General features: G+C 39.7%; 1 long non-coding RNA gene across 1 annotated transcript; it reads left to right on the top strand.

The window, feature by feature from the left end:
• The first annotated feature begins 5843 nt into the window (after nucleotides 1-5843).
• Nucleotides 5844-17737, top strand: LOC309340057. Its single transcript, XR_014155781.1, has 3 exons — nucleotides 5844-5935; nucleotides 8630-8736; nucleotides 17415-17737. It is a non-coding gene; the product is annotated as an uncharacterized lncRNA (long non-coding RNA).
• The last annotated feature ends 3568 nt before the right edge of the window (nucleotides 17738-21305 follow it).

Raw genomic sequence — 21305 nt, 5'->3', positions numbered from 1 at the left:
CATCTTGTTGGTTTCAGCTCAGTGTACCAACCTGTCAAGAATATTTTGAATCTTGCTTCTGTGTTGCAGCCCTGTTGTATGATAAATGAAAGCTACTAGAGTGTCATGACATACCGGTAGTTGTTTTTCAACTTGTGATCTCTGTCAATTGCATAAAGCATTAATTGTCATTAGGCTGATTGATAGATACATTTTGGAATTACCAGGTCAATGTCTTTTCTCTATGTATGCTTCTAAAATATTCCTCCTCTAATCCCCCCCCAGATTTTGCAGTTTCCAAATTCCCGTATCATATTTCATAAAGCCATTGCACTGAGCAGCCTCCATTAAACAAAACATACACACTTGTACAAGGCATACTGCATGCAGAGTTTACCAGCGTTTTCTGTCCCTTCATGTCTTTCCTTCACCCTCCTAAATTAAATATGTGCATATGTGCATTGATTAAATACTGCCAATGAGCAATCCTTGTATAATTGCACGTAAGGCTTTATCAAGATATGTGTGTGACATTTCACCAATGAGCAGTAGCAGACATGCACTTCAGTAGAACATCGAACAAAATATAATCTTGATGGAATTATACACATGGAGATTGCTTTTCCTCCCAGGTGTTTTATCAATGCACACATTTGCATTGGTAATGCAGAAGGGGAAAAGATGCAAATGAACTGAAGAAATGGAAGGCAGTGTCTAGTAGCTCATGACTGAACTCCAGAACTAACATTAGAACATCTTAATTAAACTAGAATTCAGAACGCATAGAACACAGTACAGAATGTTTCACAGAATAATTAAGGAATGGAATGGGGAACATATGTTATTCTCAAGCTTTCTCCATACTAATTAGACAAGCCACCTTATTGCTTCTTCTCAAAGCTCTTCTTTTTGTTCTGCTTCCTCCCTCTATCATACAGCCCAGATTGCATCCTTGCCCTCATCTGCTTTACTGAAGTGCCTAAGGGCCCATATCCACTAGCTTTGATTTCTAAACATGGCAGTCCACCATGTATGTAAATGTGCTGTTTCTTGGTTTATGACAATCTTTGCCATGGCCTATCAAAAGTCTGTATGAAGGCTGACTTGCATTTTTCTCTTGGGGTATTAGATTGGATGTTCCAAGTCATGAACCGGTCATTAGTGGTAGTCACCTGCTGTAGATTGAATATGGGTGACAATTTGCTAAGTAGTAACTTAATATGTTGTGATTAAAACTACTTGCATGCCAAACAGTGAAAAAACCTCACTACTTTTCTGAAGGTGAAGCAAGAGACTAGCAAGAATGAGAACATCCTTACTACTTGGCAGGACAATACAGATGACAAATGATAGTTTATTATGGAATTACATGCATACTAAGGAATGTTACCGCTTGGCAAATTGTTGTTTTGCATTGTCTGGTGTTCAGACTATGGTTTATAGAAGACTTCCACAACCAGGTGCCCTCTAGGTGTTTGGGAATACAACTCATCCAAGTGCAAGCCATCATGATCAAGCCTCCCATGACAATGGGAATTGTAGTCCAAAATATCTGGAGGGCTCCAGGTTGGGGAAGGCTAGTTTACAGGAAAAAGCTGAGGTACATGTGTGCTACCATGGGGTAAGTGGGTCAGAGATTCCTTTCTTAATAAGTAATTTGCTATTGCGTTAGTATGTCAGATTTCAGAGACCCATGTCTCCCATACACAGAGGTGACATTTAGAATTCGATATATCAGGTATACAAATATGAATGCTAGGTAAAAATGAATACTGCTGGTGATCATTAACGTGAGAGACTTTTCTTATGGCAGATCATTCATAGGGAAATCTAAGAACATTTATTATATTTAAGAGTAGGTAACTTAATAGACTTAACCAGTCCTGAAATATTTGGTAATCAGTTTTAAAAATCTATAATGTTACTTTAATATAACAAATTTTCTAAAAATAGAAAATAGCATGGAGACACAATGTGTGTGTATATAATCAAGTTCCATGCCAACTAACATGATAGAGCTTATTAAAAATAGTGGCCCCAAACTGCCAGAATTAACTTGGCATTTATTAGATGTCTAGGAATAAGCTAAATCATAGAGTATAATAGTGAGATTTTTGACTTCCAAAAGCTCTTGGCATCCATCAAAATGAATGAATGGGAATCTGGCAAAATAATGATAGCAAGTGTATTGCTGTTAGCAGGGGAAAAAGAATTTAAGATGTTTGTGAGAAGAAATTTGACCTTTCATATAAAAGACATGATAGTTTTCTATGGAAAATTGGCCCATAAACCTGAATTCAAGGCACATACAGATCCTCCCTAAAATACACCTTCCCATTCTATTGAGAAACAATTTCAAGTTATGGTGCAGTGAAATGTTTCCTTACCTTACTTACGTTATAATTTTGTGTGCCTGGAAAAGCACCTGGAATCAATTATGCACATAGACACTTAAGCCCAGGGTTGGTTATCTTCACAATTGTTTTTCTTTCTCTAAAAAGTAGTCTAATAGCCTGATCACAGACTGATTTCACTGCCCATTTTGTTATGTACCCTTTCTCCACCTCTTTATCTCTCTGTTGTTGTTTTTTAAAAAATAGCAAATAGAGAAGTGGAAATGAAATTCTCTTGTTTCTGCATTTCCCAAATATGTTGGGCGTGTGGAGGAAATGCTCATGTAAGAAATAGGGCTGTGCACAGCCTCCAGGTCTGAGTCGGGCCTAATCTATTACTTGGAATTAGCCCTGATCTGACTGGGGCCAACCTGACCTGGATCTGGGCCCCGAAGCAATTCAGGGGCTAGCACTAATGTGTAATTAGAGTTTAGTGTTTAATATGCAGACAGGAAGGCATGGGGGAAAGAAAGACCTCTGTGTTTGGGATGCAAACACAACTGGGTAGTCCCGGTTTAAATAGGGTTGCCATATAAGACCCCAGCTTGTTTTGAGAACAAACACAAATTGTTGAACTTTTTGGGAAACCTTGAAAAATACTGATTTTAAGCTTTTGGAGCTGTTTCCACTGCTTTTTCCATCGCGTTGTCATACTTCTGGGTTTTCTCTGGCATTTTGCTGATTTGGCAAAATTCCTCCCTGACACCATTTTTCACCTGAAAACCAGGACATGTCAGGAATTTTCCTGATATATGGCAAGCCTAGGTTTAAGGGGGAAGAGAGAAAGCAAGCAGAGCACAGTAGTAGCTGCCCCCCCTTGACACCTCCTCCCTTCCTTCCCTACTTCCCCCTCTATTCATTATTAGGCTCCTGCCATCTCTGCCTCCATCTTGTGTTCCCTTGCTCTCTCCTCCCATCCTGAAGCCAGAGTTGTGCAGAGCTGGTAATAGGCCCAGGCCAGATGGGATATGTAGGTCCCATTTTAATAATCTTTACCAAAGGGCCCTTTCCCCATTGCCTCTAGCAAGGGAACTGTGAGTAGGCCCCCTCAAAATTGTAGGCCCATGCCAATTGGACCCCTGCCCCTCCTCTGTTCTAGCCTGCAATGGGAACCACAATGGAAGGACTCAAGGCAGTGGCAGTGGCAGTGGCGCCAAACAGATTAGGAGCCATGGGTATGAGATGATAGAGCCAAGGAATAAGTTGAGCCAACATATTCTCTGCGGTCAATGGTACAAGCCCATCTGTTGCACAGAGGATCTGCCTCTACCCAGGAGGGGGAGGAGGCAGCCTAGGTAACATGATACTTCCACTCCCTCTGTCCTGCCTCCTTTTTGACAGCCCCAGATAACTCTTGATACCAGGCAGGTTATTGTACTGTCTTCCAGACTTAATAGCACAAACTAGTGAAGTTGGCATGATGTTTCTTTGCTTAAAACAACAAATCACCCAGGCTTCCAGTTTCCATGTTTTGGAAACAAGGAGTGAGTGATTCAATCAGGTCACAAATTCGTTTCCTGGCATCTCCAGTTAAAAGGATCTGATACAGCAGAGATGGGAAAGATCATGGCTTAAAATGTTGGAGAGCCAAGCAGTTCTCTGAAAAGCCACCAAAAGTCATGCAGTTGAGAAAGTCCCACCACAATTGAATCCCATATTTGAACAGTCTCTGGCACACTGCTGCTGTGCTGTGTGTAGGATTATGGAATAAAGCAGAAATTTATTCAGAGCTGAAGGATATTCATATTAGGGTAACCCATGAATAAAAAGACTAGGGAATGAAAAAGAAGCATGGTAGACTAATGTAATACAACAATGAAGAAATTGTATAGAGCACAGTTGGTTGTGTGGGAGTGTATGATGAAGATAAGGAGGTGTGAGGAGCACATGTGAGCTTTCTATAGGAAGACTGGGGTCCAAGTATAAAACCCAAATAATACAAAATATCAGAAGGTGAAGAAAGATATACTGAGTATGAAAAAGGCAACTGAATTGTGGTGTATAAGTAGAAAAGAGTTGAAAGAGCAAACAAGATTTTCATATACTCTGGAAAGTATGTGGGATAAAGATACCTCTCTCTGATCATGTGGTTTTTCTTCTCATTTTCTTTCAGAAAGGAGTGCAGTAATTTTCACAGCGCTGTGGTTTATAATAGAAGGGATTTATTAGAGAAGGTGTCCAGGAATAGCCTATTACATTACCATCTAATCTGACTCAATTAAAAGTACCAGGGAAAAATACTTCAGCTTTTCCCTCTCTAAGCCTTTTCTTTCTGATTTGCAAATGAGTTACTAAAAAATCACATCTGCAGGCATTAATGTAAAACTGTCATTTATGCTGTACCTTGCAATTATGTTGAAATTCAGTGGAATGAATTTATGTTAATGTTATTTGAAAAATAATGCACACAGGTCTTTCTCTTCTTGCTTTTGTGCCATCTTGACATAGTCTGTCAATCTGGGGTAAATTTGGTCATCTTGAAGTGGTGTAGTGGAGCAGGAATTCAGGGAAACACAGCTCTGTTACATTTTTCACAGCAGGAGTAATGACATAATCTTCAGGAGCAGTCTTGCCAGTATTGTAAGCTGCTGCTGCTGGTTGAAGGAAAGCTCTGGCCTGGCACATAGCCCTTTCGTTAGATAAACTAGGCTGACAAAGTCTGCTACTGAGCGTCATGCTTGATCAGAGATGTGAACCCATATCTCCTCAGCTGAGAAGTCCAACATGCTAACTGCTAAGTTGGATCCTCCTAATTGAGGGCCCGTGTTGCGCGTTGGCCCGAGGCACCCCCCCATCCATGGGGTGGGGTGGGGATGAGCTCAAGCCTCGTGGTGCCCCACGGTCGTGCCACAGCATATTGGCCAATCAGTGTGTGGTGAAGTGATCGTGTGGGCCGTTAAAAGCCGGTGGCATGTCGCCGGGGCTTTACCTGGCTTTGTGCTGCCGAACACCCCCCACCTAGTGTTTTAGGTGTCTGCTTTGGCCTTAAGCTGGTCGCCTGTTTTGGAAAAGGGGCTGGGTAGGATTTTTTTCCATTTGACAGATTGGCACTGTCCATTGGGTTTTCACCTACCTCTTAGCAATTGTCACAACTTTGTAAGGTTTGGTAGTTAGGCAATGGCTTAGTGAGATGTGGGGGAGGGGAGGTGTGGCTATCACCTGCCCCTCCAGGTACAAGGGTATTCTGTTAAAGGAATTTGCGGGTCTAAATTTTGTCCAAAGTCTGCTTGTGGAGCTAGGGCTATGCCAGGACCCTGAGGGTGAGCTTCAGTTGGTTGCCATCGATGGAGCTCCTTCTGTTGGAGGTTTGCCCTTCTAGACTTCCTGCAAGGTGGGCAGGAGTCAGATATAGTTATTGCCAATACCTAAGCCAATACCACTCACATTGCTGTAATCAATAAAGCTGTGACCTAAATTTTGCCCATTAACCTTAAACTAAAATTCTGTCAATGTGTTTTTATTATTTTATTAGGGGTGCGTTGGGCCTTGTCGCGCAAATCAGTCTTTGCCAGTTGATGCCTTTTCCAACTCTTTTTGGGACTGCAGTTATGGACTCTCTATTGGTATGTGGCTCTGGAAGCCATTATGATAAGCTCCTGCACTTCAAAATTAAACACAACATCACTGGTGATCAATTAAGTGGTTCAGGTTTTTCCTAACTCTCCTAAGTTAAGAAACTTAAAGATAAGAAACTTAAATATAAGATAAGAAACTTAAAAGAAATGGAACTTAAACAATGGCTTTGTTCCTTGAAGGGCACAATTCCCCCACATAGTGCATGCCATTTAAATTTATACATTCTTGACATATTGTTGGATTAATTGAATTGTATTCTATTTAAACAAAGTGGCAGCCCTGTTTCTTGGCCTGATTAAAGTTATTGAGTTTACAGCATCGTATTCTTTGGCTCTGGTGAAGGAAGCATTTCTTTAATTGCTTCCTTAATGCACCCTGCCTGTCTCCTTCCAGAATAAATGGGTGAGATTGTCAGGTTTCACTCTATGTGTGTTTTAGAGAAATTTATATAATAGTCAATTTTGTATTAAAAGTGATTAGATCACAGGAAACAGCTGTCCACAGATATTACTGCCATAATTTAAAACATGGAGTATCAGCAGAATTCCAACACTTATATTTTGAGGTGATAACAGTGTGAACTACTATTTCAGGAAGAAAAGAAAAGAAAGAGACTACTAAATGACATTGATATCACATAAAAATTTTTTTAGCTTTTCAACTGAATCCAATAATGCAGTTCTACCAAACAGCCCTTTTATTAAATCTAATTATATTCAATTATAATGTTCACATTAACTCTTTTATCTTCTAGATCCTTGACTTTAAAGACAAACCCATATTCCCATTATAATACATCCCCCCAAAGAAATGTGTTTACATGATGTACAATTATTTTATTTTCATAAAAATTGAGTATTGTATTCCTTTACAGCTGTTATTGTAAAAAAGAAGAAAATAAAGCCTCTTTATTTTAACCACAGTTGCCCTTGAAACGTGGTTGTGAAATGTGTCTTTATTAAATCTGTCTGGTCTAAGTGTCAAAGCTATCTTTTATTTAGGGCACTTCATACCAACATTTGTAACAATCTTTTTTCTTCTTCAATTGGTTAAAAGTGTCAACTTTCTCCTAAGTCAAGGCAGTCTTAAATTTGCACATAATCTTTCAAATGTTAGTGACTGCTTTTGCAACCAGAACTTTGTGGCATGGCATGTTGGCAAACTTATAACTCAGATTTGTCATAAAACCACAGCGGTAGACATAAAACGCTATCATGAATCTTACTGCAAAACTTAAAACTGTGCATTTGGAAGAAGCAAATACGCTATTCATAAGAGTATTATTATTATTATAGTAGTAAATGGCAGTACTGTTTTAAGATTCCAAATTAATTTCACAAAGCAGAAAGCATTCTGGTACTCTGGCTGAGCTCCAGTTCCCCAATCTCCTTTGAAGTTTTGATTGGATAAAGTGTTTTAACTTCCTTTGCCAAAAACGCTTGCAGAATGTTGCTTAGTATTGTTAAGTGCACCACTGTGCTCTGTTCCAAGGATGGCTGCCTTTCACCTGCAGTGGAAGTCACTCTTCTGTATGAATAGTTTATAATTAGCTAAAGTGCTCTTGGCTTTGTGGCTTTATTATATAGTTCTTATGTTTAGTTCATGAGTGATTCAGTTATATTGGAAAAAGAAATATTTTATTCTTTCAGTTAACATAAGTGCTACTAGGTTTATTTCTCTTGTTATATATTTCTTTATTATGATGAGCAATTTAGCCTGCCCTTCATTTTAGGATCCCAGGTCAGGGTTCAAGATATAAATCACATAAAATTACACAAAACAGCCATAAATCATACAAAATAAGAAGTAAAATCACAGAACAGGCTCCCTACCACAGTTAATGCTAAAAGGTAAAGGTAAAAAGGTAAAGAACCCCTGGATGGTTAAGTCCAGTGAAATTTGACTAAGGGGTGCGGTGCTCATCTCCCCTTTCAGGCCAAGGGCGTTTGTCCACAGACAGCTTTCTGGGTCATGTGGCCAGCATGACCAAACTGCTTCTGGCTCAACAGAACACTGTGACAGAAGCCAGAGCGCATGGAAACGCCTTTTAGCTTCCTGCTGAAGCAGTACCTATTATCTACTTGTGCTGGTATGCTTTTGAACTACTAGGTTGGCAGGAGCTGGGACAAAGCGACAGCAGCTCACCCCATTGTGTGGATTTGAACTGCTCAAGAGGCTCAGTAGTTTAGACCACAGCACCACCCATGTCCCACTAAAACACTGAATATGTCAAGGCAAACACGTACACTTTGGGATCACAAGGACAAAAGAATTGATGACAGGTGGGGACAAATTCCACAGATGGGGCACCATTACATGGAAAGCTTAAACATTTTCCAAATTATATCAGCAGTAATAGGCAAGTGCTTGCAGATGCATTTGCATTTTCACATGAACCCCTCATTTCATTAACTGATAGACAACATCCAAATGCAAATTCTGTTATGTGTCTTTACCTGTAGATATGCTTATTGCAACATGGCTCCCCATGTTGTTGGCCTCCCACTCCCATTAGTCCCAACCAGCATGTTCAATGGTCAGGGAAGGTGAGAGCTGTAGTTCAATGGCATCTGGAGGGCCACAGATTTCCCCACCCCAACGCCTAGGCTATACACTGAAACGAGAATTGACATATTCATTTGTTCTTCATTTTTCTCCACTAAGATATTTTTTTCAAAAAGCAACCATTCCAGAGATCTCTGGGTGTATCTGTGTTCATCATAGTTGAATCTGGCATCTAAAGTACTAATGGCTGCCATTTAGACATAGCCCTTGCTTCCAGTTTAAGGTAAAGGAACAGATGATGATGATGATTATTTTCCGCCCTTCATCCACAGGTGGCAGGGCAGTTCACAAGATAAAAATACAGGATAAAAGCACAAAATGAATAGTTTTTTAAAAAATCAACCCACTCCCACAAAGGATGAAGAGGAACATTTTTGCCTGGTGCCTAAAGATGTATTATGAAGGTGCGAGATGAAACTCCCTGGGGGAGAGCATTCCACAAATGGGGAGCCTCTGCAGAAAAGGTCTGTTCTCACGTTGTCATTCTCTGGACCTGTTATGAAGGAGGCACGAGAAGAAGGGCCTCAGATGATGATCACAGAGTCCAGGTCAGTTTATATCGGGAGTAGTGGTCCTTGAGGTATTGCAGTCCTGAGCTATTTAGGTACACCCACCCATAGATTTGAAGGCAGAGAAGCAAAAACCTGCTTTTCTCTCTTTTTGCCCAACAAAAATGAATTAATGCAACTGAAAGCAAGGAAACAAAACCAGCACACCTATTCTGTTATACTCCTATGACTTTGATGCATATGCAGTTTGTTGTTTTCGCTAGGCTTTGGACAGCTAATGAAGGTTTGGATGATCAGAAATTTAAGAATATATCTCTGTTTTGTTGACATGGTTGGTAGGACAGCAGGATTATCGGTTATATTCATGAAGATTGTTCTTGTGAATATCAGCCACCAAGCTGTCTCAGAAATGATTACACTTATTATTTGTTTTCAGTTTTGCCCTGACAGTTTTTCACAAAATTACTGATGCTGGAAGGTTTGAAAAACATACTGTATCACTGACAATACATGGAGGAATAGCAACCCACTCCTGCTGTCTTTTTTAAAAAAAAGGATATTACCACCGTCTGGTAGGCTGTAGGGAAAGGAATAAAGCAGTGTTTGAAAACAAAAGAATAGCACAGAGAGGTAGGTGGAAAAGATGCTAGGGGGAACAAAAACTGCTGCAAGCAAGACTTACCATAATCATTCAAGGAGGGCTTACAAAAGGATATTAAAACTACCTGGGAGACCACAGCCTAGGGCCATTTTGGCAAGGAAAGGAGTAAAGAGAGACTGTAATGCAATAATAGTGGAGGATTTGATCACAGACAAACATTTAGAAAGGAAAATGGGAGGGAATAGCTTAAATTCATTGAATCAACCTCACTCTGTTTGGGTTTTCCTGCCTTCTTTTTGCCTATTGTTTGTGTAGGTTTCTTTTGTCAAATGCAGAGATTCTCCCCCGCCCCCACTGGAATATCTAAAATTGCTTTAATACTTAGAAACACAATGCATTAAATCTTTTTTTAAAATATAATTTATATTTTCAATGGAAAAAGGGGCAAGGGGGACCTCCTTTTTCCCATTAATTTTTTTCTGTTTTGCCATATTGACCACAGCCAACATTGACCAGGTGTGTTTCTTGGACCTCACAGGCTGTTAGCAAATCTGTTGTCTTTGTTTTAAGGGAAAACTCCACTGTTCCATACTAAATGTTGCTAGTCCTTGCCTTACAAGCCTCTGTGTATTGTTTTCCCTATGTGTTTTTCGTTGTGACTCTTCTAAATATATATAGAGAGAGCAGCTCATCAGACAGTGCATTAAATTTGTTATTATGCTGTAAATAACCAGAGGTTACTGAAAGCTCAGTTGCATACATGCACAGTGTGAACAAAGGTTTTCCCCCATCTATTTCAGTACCAGGGACAGTGAACACAAAAGTGAAGGGAAAGTCTTGATCACGTGGGAGCTCTGTGCATATTCAACTGCTTTCTGCTCTAGGAGATACTGATAGAACAAATAAATAAATAAATATGAAGTTGTGTAAGCTCTTTTCACACATAAATTGAGGAATGTCTTCAGTCGAAGTCTTGCTATAGGTGAAATGAATAACCACTTTATGTATTTAAGCTATATAATTTAATGTTGTTTCCTTTTATGATTACTTTCAAATATGATATTCCTATACCTGTGCACAGCATATACTCTGGATCAGATAGAGACATTACTCTAGATAGAGTGCAGTTGTGAATATTGTATCTGTTCTGTACTGACGCAGAAAGAAGTAGTTTTGGAATATTATTTGCTTTGTCTTAGATGATATCCAGAGGTCACCTTTATGAAAGTTCTAGATTCAAAGGCACTGTAAAAGAATTGTGCCTGCCTGCACTAGGAATGGGAGCCTTATCTATGTTGCCATAAAGGTGCTCCAGTCAGTGGAAAGTTGCAATCTTTGAATTTCAAAAACCCTCATAAACCTATTGCTATTTGTGGTGTGACCAGATTACCTGTGAAGCTACACATGAACTTGGGCATGTGGAAGTGACCACTGGCCATTTTGACCAACATTAGCATACAGTTCTCAAGAGAGTTCACCAATATTCAATATTTCCAAAATGTTAGCCACCCCGTCTTAATGGTTGATGGAGCATTAGAAAGAAGACAAATCAAATACGTCCATTTTGGGGAGGATTTCATAGGCCATAATGTGAGCCACAGATTGTATCTGAAAGATAATAAGTACCTTGTATAGAGATTGGAGGGCTAGCCACCATATTTTGTACCCAGGGTTGTCCCTATGGTTGTGGGGGATCCAAGGCAAATCATGCTGTGATTTTTTCCATCTTTCTAACTTGCACACATGATCTGTGTATCACAAAAAAGTTCATTGCAAAACTGACTAAACATTAGTTGGCTGAATCGGGTGTTTTCAACTTTCCTTCCTTTTGTGGTGCCTTTTTACATTAATTCTAAATTGACCTTGGTTCTTTCAGCTTAGTCTGTATTTAATTCTTTGTTTGAGCTCCACATTTATTCAATCTAATAGTGCTACTATCTTAACATTGCCAGTGAATGTTCAAATTGAATAAAAGCTCCATCTAGGTTTTTTTATATATATAATGCAGTGTAAAACAAAGGGTATCTTTTTTTCAGAACTTCATCTCTGATTTTTTTCTAATTCTGAGCTGAGCTACTGTATTCAGTGTTTTAAATGTCTACACTAATTAACTTTCTAGCTCAGCTTCTATCATAGACTACTCAAAGATTTATAACATTGAGGATCAGAAGGTTGAATCAAGGATTTAATAAAATGTGTTGGACAAAGAACAAGTTGTATAGCTGCACAGAATAATAAGAGTTCATTAAAGCATTGCTGATGTGGACATAATGATAATTGCTACTCATCTATTGAAATTGATTTAGTGCTTAGCCTTACTTAAACATGTCATTAACTAATTACTTTAACTAAACAGACTTTGCTGACAAACCTTTGAGTAACATACATTGCTAAATGTTTAAAGAGTAGCTTTGCTGAAACAGATTATAACATGCCAAAATGGAAGCTCATTCTAGAGATTCTGTGTCCTTTCTCAAAAGAGTATCAGGGGTCCCTAATAAGGGTGGGTGTACATACAGTTTTTTTCATGTATTAGATTTAACTCTGCTTTCCTCATGAGCAACCCCTTGTTGTGGACAGAACAATGGGATCTCGGTTCAAAATGTAGCAGCGTGAATAAAGGGGGAGCATGTCAGGGTCTCAAAATAGCACAGTGCTTCCAGTTTACCTGACCACAGGTTTCCTGCAGGATCATTGTTCAAAAGCCAATGGGAAACTTAATAGAATAGGGGGAAAAACCATTGCTTTCCAAGGGGAAAGCAAGAGGAACAACTCAGATAATTATGCACTTTGAAGTAAGTATCTATAGGAAAAAAAAGGAAAGCAAAAAAGGAATTAGTTTATTCCAATAAAATAATCCAGTCACTGGCTACACAGTCCCATTCACATTCTAGCTTTGGAGCTTAGGCTCTTTTTCCTCTATCAAATATTCATCTCTCCATTTCTGAATTTCTTCAAACAATTCTTCTTATAATTTTTTCAGAACTTTCTAAGAAAAACAAAGCCTTTGGTCTCCTATGGACCCATTGCTTCTAATTGCCAAAAAGGGCTTGGTTCCATGCGAATGTGAATTTGTTCCCCTGATCTTTAACCAAAAGGCTTTCAGAACACTTGCCACTTAAAACATCAAAATAAATTATTACATGAGGAGCACCAGCACAATCTCGGATTAAGCAAATAAAGCTGCAGATTAAAATAATTCTACAAATTGAAGCTAAAAGGACTGAGTGAATTAAAAAGGTCTTCATCTGAACTAGAAAGGCATCAGGGTCAACAGCAGGCAACATTCCTGGGGAGAGCCTTCTACAGCAGGGCCCCATGAAAAATACCTTTTCTTTGGTTATTTTTCACCTTACTTCAGAAGGTGGAGGAAGTTTGAGGGTGAAGAGCCCTTCAGGATTATCTTAGGTCCTATATCAGTCCACATTCAAGCCTTTCTAATTAGTAATGGTCCAATTAATTAATCCTATGTGTCATGGAGAGCGAGTTATTATATATGTAAAATTATAATAGGGAGCACCAGAAGTGACAAGAGGTGTGAGAGAGAGCATGAGAATGAAAGAGAGTGCGGTTATAAGACTGCTGTTATAGTAGCACAGGAAAGTACAGAAGCCAGATTTGCTGGGAATATAAGGAAGAAATCATGCAGCGGCTAGGCTGTAGGATCCATGTAAGTATGTCCAGTGAGCTTTCTGTTTTGGGTGTAGCATAAGATCTAGTAAGAGATGCAACATTGCATTTCCATAGAGTTGTGAAGTTTCAGGGACCCCCGACAGGCCTCTGGCCGCTAGAAGTCACTGAGGTTACTATCCCAGCCTGTCCACTAAGGCCATACTCCCTTAACTTCTTCCAAAATACACTGTAGCCACCACCTACTGGGTGAGAGAGAGCAGTAAGAATCTACTCTTAGAGGTTTGACTGCATAAGCCAAAACAAGCACATGGGATGATAGGTGCTCTCCTATAATGTTCCAGACTAGCAGACGTTTAAAAACAACATCATTCAGATCAAGTAGTCATTTGAAACAAAATAAGAGATAATGGTTCTTTTCAACACCTTAACACAGATTTCCCTCTTCATCATTTTGTGCCCAGAATGAAAAGTATAAATGGCAAGTGGCTCAAATTTGGGGGAAATTACCTTATATGTATGTGATATGTCCTAGAACAGGTGAGATGAACTCATGACCCTCCAGATGTTGCTGGACTACAACCTGCTTCACCCATGATGATCCCTGATTAGCCTGGGGCTGATGGAACCCAACAGAACTTGGAGAGCCATGGGTTCACCATGTATCTCCTAGAAGGACTGTGCTATAGTTTTATATCTGAATAAATTCGGTGATGATATACTGAGGTGTAATTTAGCCCATCAACTTTTGAGAGCGGGCAAAAATTGATCAAAAGGGGAAAGTGAATAAAGCACCATCTGTAGAGGGTGCAAGCCGGGGCGTAGTAACATGGGGGCGTGGTGTCATGTCTAAGGAGGGTGACAACCCCCCCGGGTGGCTCACGGTTGCGGCGCTCACATGCCCCCAGTGGGCGTATTTTTGCGATCAGCGCAATCATCGCCACGAAAATCCGCCTGCGATCACACAAATACACCCGACAGGTGGCACTTTCACCCCCTGGTGGTGGGCGCTTGCACCCCCGGCAGTGTATAGTTGCACCCCTTGCGGGCAGCAGGCACTCTCCCAGCGTGCCTGGGGAACGCGGCAGTAGCCCCTGCGCAAGGATCACAGTGGTGGCCCCTGCGCAAGGATTGTGGCGGCAGCCCTGTGGGCGAGTCGCTCTGCCCTCTGGGCGGGTCACCCAGCCCCTGCTGCACTGGGTACTAGAGGAGCTAGCTACGCCCCTGGGTGCAAGTGTTCATATTACCATGTTCATTTATTTGATACCCAGTGTATGGGAGAGGGGGGATTCATTACAGCCATTAAACAACCAACCCCTCTATCTTTCTGTGAGTATGTAACATAGTCCTTAGGCTTGAGATGGAACAAAAATGTTGTTTATCTTTAGTAGGAAAATAATATATTTTTAAAAAAATAGATTTGATTTGAAAAAATTAAAACAAAGAAAAAATAAAAAAAACATAATTTGTAAGAAGGCAAAAGAAGAATTATAAATTAACAAATGTACATTTTTTCAAATGACAGCTGCATTATAGAAGAAATAATTACTTGAAGTATTGCTGCGTGTTCCCTTAAATACAATATTGATTTTTGTTTCTCTTTTTGGTGTATTTTTAATAATGCTAACAGTTATCCCCCCCCCCCGACCCCATGCTCAGAAATGCAATAATAGTTGCAGTAGCTGGATAAATGACCTCTCTATTATGAGAAAAAGAAAATCTTTTTGTATTGTGAGGAGGCTAGTAAAAATGTGACTTGTATGCCTTCCTGCAGCCTGTAGCTGAGGTCAATACAGTCATGCTAACATTGAGGCAGCTGTGTGGAATAGTTCACTTGCTCTATTTAGATTCCATTTAGATAGAGAGTCACTGAAGATGACAGAGATAATTGCTATAGCATACATGGAGACAAATTCATTCTTTTTCTTCCATTCACACTAGATGAACTAATCACAAAAAGGCCACACACTCTGTGTTGAGCAAGTGCTGAGTCTAACCTTGGGATGGACAGATCAGTCTATATCCCATCTGGGTCACTTTCACATCTGTTCACTCATTCAAATCTGTTTCCTTACTTATTAGTCAGCTATAATCCACACAGAAATGTGACTTAAAAGATGTGTTTGAATACATAATGTTACACTATTTTCTCTCATAATACACATTTTAAATGCATGTTGACACATATTTTTGAGTCAAGGAGTGTGTCTCAATGTTCAGAGGAGTGAACTATCTAATTGATAGCTGCTTTCAGATCCACACTTGAGCCTGGGATGTGCGGATCAGGTCAGGTCATATCACGAATTCACAGAACTGAATTCCTTAAGCATCCCATACTAAACCACCACAAAACATTAACAAATTACAACTGGTACAAAGTGAAAACAATGAAGAACTCCATGCAATTTCCAAGAACTGTTCACACTACAATACAAACTGGGGTCTCTTGCATCCCTTAAAGGAGACTTGAATCTGAATGACGCATTCTAAATCTGACAAAAGTGAAATATTTAATTGAATAATATGTGCATTGGTTGTATTACTTCTACATACTGGCAAAAAGTGTGGTCATGTATCAAGTAAAGCCATTCGTAGAGGCTCACGGTCTTCACAGACTGCCACAGACTATCCAACCCTGAACCCTAGAGAGTCTTTTCCCTGAATGCCAGCTGCCACAGACAAATGTACAGCATTGTGGCATTAGAATACAGAATTGCAACTAATGGGTCATTTTGTTTTGTTGGGTTCTAGCTCATGTGCACATTTTGGGGAATGAGATGACTAGGAAGGCTCTAGGTCAGAGGGTCATTTATCTTGTGCCGTTGTCTCATTCAGAAGTTAAGCATTTTAGTTTGCGTTATGATGCATTTACTGTAACCTGCTTTGAGTAAAGCTTTAACCTTATTACAAGACCACAACATGTGAAAAAGGTGCCTTCTTTCTCTTTACATTTCCAGCACTTATTTGACTTTGGTTTATACATTTTTGCCTATCTACTAGGTGTTAGGTACCATTTATGTAGCCCATGGGTAGGCAGACTAAGGCCCGGGGCCGGATCTGGCCCAATCGCCTTCTAAATCCGGCCTGCAGACGGTCTGGGAATCTGTGTTTTTACATGAGTAGAATGTGTTCTTTTATTTTAAATGCATCTCTGGGTTATTTGTGGGGCCTGCCTGGTGTTTTTACATTAGTATAATGTGTACTTTTATTTAAAATGCGTCTCTGGGTTATTTGTGGGGCATAGGAATTCATTCATTTCCCCCCCCCAAATATAGTCTGGCCCCCCACAAGGTCTGAGAGACAGTGGACTGGCCCCCTGCTGAAAAAGTTTGCTGACCCCTGATATAGCCTTTTCATATAATTTTCTCTTAAACCATAACATGTTTATATCCATATTCCATAACTGTTCCCATGCTTCCATTCTTATATTATGAATAATGAAGATTTCACTTGTTCATCCTTTGTCTGCCATTCCAATAACATCTTTTACATTTTAGAAATCACTGTAACAATTTAACAGGTCTCTCTCTAAGTGTGATAGTTGTTCCCCAAACCCCAGCTTCATTTCCTTTTTAAATATTTCATTGAAATGATGATATTATAATCATGTTGTTAAGATTCCTGGTACATCCTTAAACTCTTTTAATTTAAATTCTCCGCCCTCCAGTTAATCCACACTTTAATAATAGCCACAAAACCATATAGTCTAGTCACATACAGGTCTAGAAAAGAGGATAAACAAGCCAAATATATCCACAAGAAAGAAAAAGAAAGGAAAGCTTCAAAAGTTTTATTTGCTTACTGTTAGACCCAATAAAAATAGTAGTTTTCAAGGTTTTTAGAATTAATCCCAGGCAATTCAGGGAAATTAAAACTATAAAGTCCACTCTTTGTCTCCCAGAGACAAAAGAAAAACAAAAGAGAGAGAAAAAAGAGAAAAAGTCTTCACAAGAACCTGGTTCTGCTTTCCCTCCTTATTCTACAGTTCAAGATTAATTTAAATGCTTTTGCAGCTAAGCAAAATTACCAGAAATAATCATAAAGGTGAAAATAAAAATAGCACATCCAGATCTCCAATTCATGGTCTTAACTCAGTTCATTTACTGGTGTGCTAATATTTAAACACATTAGTAGTTATTTGTTCTTGTATTTCCCCTGCAGATTACCTTCCATGCAGTTGGGTGCTCGTGCCCAGGGGGGAATCTCCTTTTTTCCTTCCTGGTGTGGATCCAATTAAATCATAAACAGGAATTTAAAAATGTAAGTCCTTTTACCTTTTCCAGATTGGTCCCAAATCCTTTTATTTTAGGGTGGTTGCCGCTTTAATGACGGATCTCAAGGCTTTTTGCCGTGGGGTCTTGATCACGGTGTGTATCTGTGCTCAATCTTGGGTATTCCCATGGCTCTCCCTGGAGCTTTGGGAACTCCGTGAGAATGTCTACCAACACTGCTGGACCCTCCAGAACCTGAACTAAAACCCTCAGACTTTTTAAAAGAAGGTGCATTGCCCTCACGGCCTTCCCGCCTCCTCACAGCAAGCGGGTTGCTCAGTGCTAGCGATCTCCGCTGTCCGCCATTGCCCGCGGCAGACCCGGAAGCTTGTGGATGTAATCTCAGAGCTTCTGTCTATAATCTTTGAGAATTCTTGGAGAACAGGTGAGGGCACGGTGGATTCTGCTTCCTTGGAGGTTTTTAAGCATAGGTTGTATGGCCATCTGCCATATGATCTAGTTGAGATTCTTTCATTGCAGGGGGTTGGACTAGATGATGGACAGTTCTATGAGTCTATTTTCATTGTATTTGCTTGCTTCACCTTGCCTCACCCAATCCTTTAGGAACATAAACTGTCATCTTTGTTTTTTCTTCTGTGTGATTTCTTCACTTCAGCAAGCGTGTTCACCCAGAGCTTAGAAACAGGCTTCCATGCATATATTCTGCTTTACGGTATGATCCTGCACATGGGAATGAGTGCTTCATGGCAGTAACAACACCTGTATCCTACAGCAAATGGTATATAGAAACACCCACATGTAAAATGATTAATCATAAGTACTTAGACATCTCTGATTAGCTTTGTGAAGGAAAAGAATTGATTGTGTTTGTTTCCCAAGAAACAGTAAGCTCAACCAATGAACAGTGAACAAGTGCTCACCACCTTTTTGGATGGGATATTTCTCTCATGCAGCACTTTGGTGCACGTCAGGCTCTCTGGATAGGGGCCAGTTTTTATACTGAGAACAATGCTCTAAGATATTATGATGCTAACATTGCTACTTCTGGACTCCAGTGCTGGTGGGGTCAGAGAGGGATAAAGATGGGTCTTAAAAGCCCCATCACACTCACATTCCCCCCCCCAAGGTGATGCAGCTTTGAACTGTGTAGGTAAGCCAAGAATGCTTGTCTATTCTGTATTTCTCTAAGGCTATATCAGTTACTGAGTGAGCTATCCCTTCCTACAACACGTTCAGTTGGATCATTATGGCCTGTCTGGAACACCATGTGGACCTACTATTGAACAAATATGGGATTATACTATGCTTATAAACCCCAGGCATACTGCAATTTTGTCAGTTATTCACACATAAGCACTCTGGGGGATTGTACTGTAGGTTGATGGGAAAATGCCTTAAAGCATACAACCATGAAGTACTTTTATCTTTCAGTGGTGCTTTTAGACTAGATTTGCTTTGAAGCCACTGAAGTTTAATCCTAAAATATATAGTAAGTTTTGTCTTTTACAAAATTTGCGCCACATCACAAAGTTTATAAATTGCTCAAAAATTGCTAGAAGAGAATTTATGTTTTCCTTAGTGGCTGTATTCCTTCAGGAAACACAATCAGTCATTTTTTTGACCACAGGAAAGCTCTATCATAAATAATGGTGGTTGCAAATTAGATTCCTTAAACTACTAGTATGCTATTACTATTGCTAATAACACCATTTTTGCTTTGAGAAACTGTGGTGTGCCTCTAACAGACTGAAAGATGATCTGAAAGAAACATATTATGTTGATATACATACTTCTTTTTATGTATGTGATGAACATGGATGATCTATTTGTCCAATGCAAAGAATTAATGTAGACACAAGTTATAGACATGCTGATTTAATTATGGATACATTTTCCCAATACAAGAGCTCCTAATTATGTGTCAGGGGTAGAACCATGTATTAGGTCCAACCCAATTTGGTATAAGGTTCCTCACACTAAAAAAAGAAAAGAAAATTCCTCTAACTGGTCTTCCCTAGTTTTCACCAAGATTGCCTGTTAAGCACAACTCAGCTAGTGGCTTAAAGCCTGGCCCATTTTGTACTGTCATCAATAGGGCTGCAGTACAGACTTTCCGTAATAACTGGTGTTAGCTCACAGAGGAAACAGGACATCTTTGGACACCATTTGGTATTATTTTTGGGTGTTTGTGGTCTCAAGGGTTCCTCTTGATATAATATAGTCTGCGCTAGATCCTAGTTGGCTCTGTTGCTTGCTGTTCCCTCTAACAGTGACCTCAGATGTGAAGTGCCAACAGAATTGTAACCAAAACAAAGTTGTGAAAAGAATAGGAAAACGTTATCATGCTGAGGAGAATCTGAAAGTTTGCAGTACAAAACAAATTTTGAAGGGAAAAGATCAAGGGCTAAACTTTCACCCCAAAAGGCTAATGGGAACTGAGCATGTTTAGGCAATCTGGTGGAGCACATGGCTAGCTGGCTGGAATCCTAAACAGAAAGCACTCTACAGTGCAACATTTTTGGCAGGCCTCACTTGGTGAAAGTTCTGTCCCAGCAGTTACTGCAAATATTCAGTTCCAGGAAGGCAACACTCAATTGCCTTTGAAAAAGATGTTCGTCGGTAGAAGGAGAAATGCAATGTCATTCTACACTTGCCTGAACTTGCTTTCTCTGTCTTTTGAGGGTCACTGTAAGGGCATCAGTAAGGTGACAGACCACCAGCTGCTGTGATGTGGGAGGTGGAGATGACTTCACCCAGGGTTCATAGTAGATGCATAAATATATCCTGTGTCTTGTGAAATGATACGCCTGGATGCAGATGTCATTTGTGTCATATATTCTGCTATTTTTGTAAACAGAAGAACAGCATATTTGTTTTTTTAACCTGAGATAGAAATGCTAAAGATGATTCTAAATAAAGAATATATGGCTTTAGAAGATTTTTAGCCTGATGCTGCAAATATACACAGCAAAACATACTAAGGGCACAGCCCAATCCCAGAGAAAAATAATGGCAAGAGAATATGAAAATATGAAAACATAAGTTAAGAAAATAATACGCATTAAGGCAGGGCTAAAAACCTTCAATGGCGTTAAATAGACATTAAATTTACAAAGGGCTAGATCCATTTTAAATTAAAAATCCTGACTGACTACCATGCTGCCTTGTGAGCACATTCTATAAGCATTAATAAAAGCATGATGAGTACAGGTTTGTGTCAGTAGTTTTGTGAACACATCCACCAAGCCTCAATGGCTGTGTCATCCCATCCCCTAAACCTAGAAATAGCAGATCATATTTAACTGGACAGCCACAAGTTACATTTTGCTGCCTATCAAAAGAAGTCATGTTGTCCAGAAATAAAAGAGGAGCAAGACAGGTCAACATAGCTGCCTTTTCCCCAAAAACCCTCAAGCAAGAGAGTAATTCATTGGTGATAAAGGCCATTAAAAGCACTGTGCCCACAATTTTCTTAGGCTGACAAGGTTAAGGGGATGGTTCCAGGCTTGTTGGATTCCATAATTACATTCCAGTATTAAGTTATAAAGCCCCACAGGAAACAGTGAGATCAAAACCATCCAATATCTGCTTAAATGACTTGACACATGGAGGCTATGGAGAGCTATGGCATAAATGCCTGGAGAGAATGCTGGACAAATTTAAATATTCAGGCTGCTCTGTGGTAATTCCACGCAGACTATTAAGGTGACTACTTGGACAGCTACTTTTAGCCAGGGAAACAAGAGAGCATACAAAATTAGTAAAGCTACTGCGTGGAATACTTTGACAATGCAACCCTTTTCATGTTTCTGAGTAAATA

Source organism: Podarcis erhardii (assembly GCF_964252035.2).
Source record: "Podarcis erhardii genome assembly, chromosome: 4".
Classification (NCBI taxonomy): domain Eukaryota; kingdom Metazoa; phylum Chordata; class Lepidosauria; order Squamata; family Lacertidae; genus Podarcis; species Podarcis erhardii.
The sequence above is the reverse complement of the archived record's forward strand: the minus strand, read 5'-3'. Positions and strand labels throughout refer to the sequence as shown.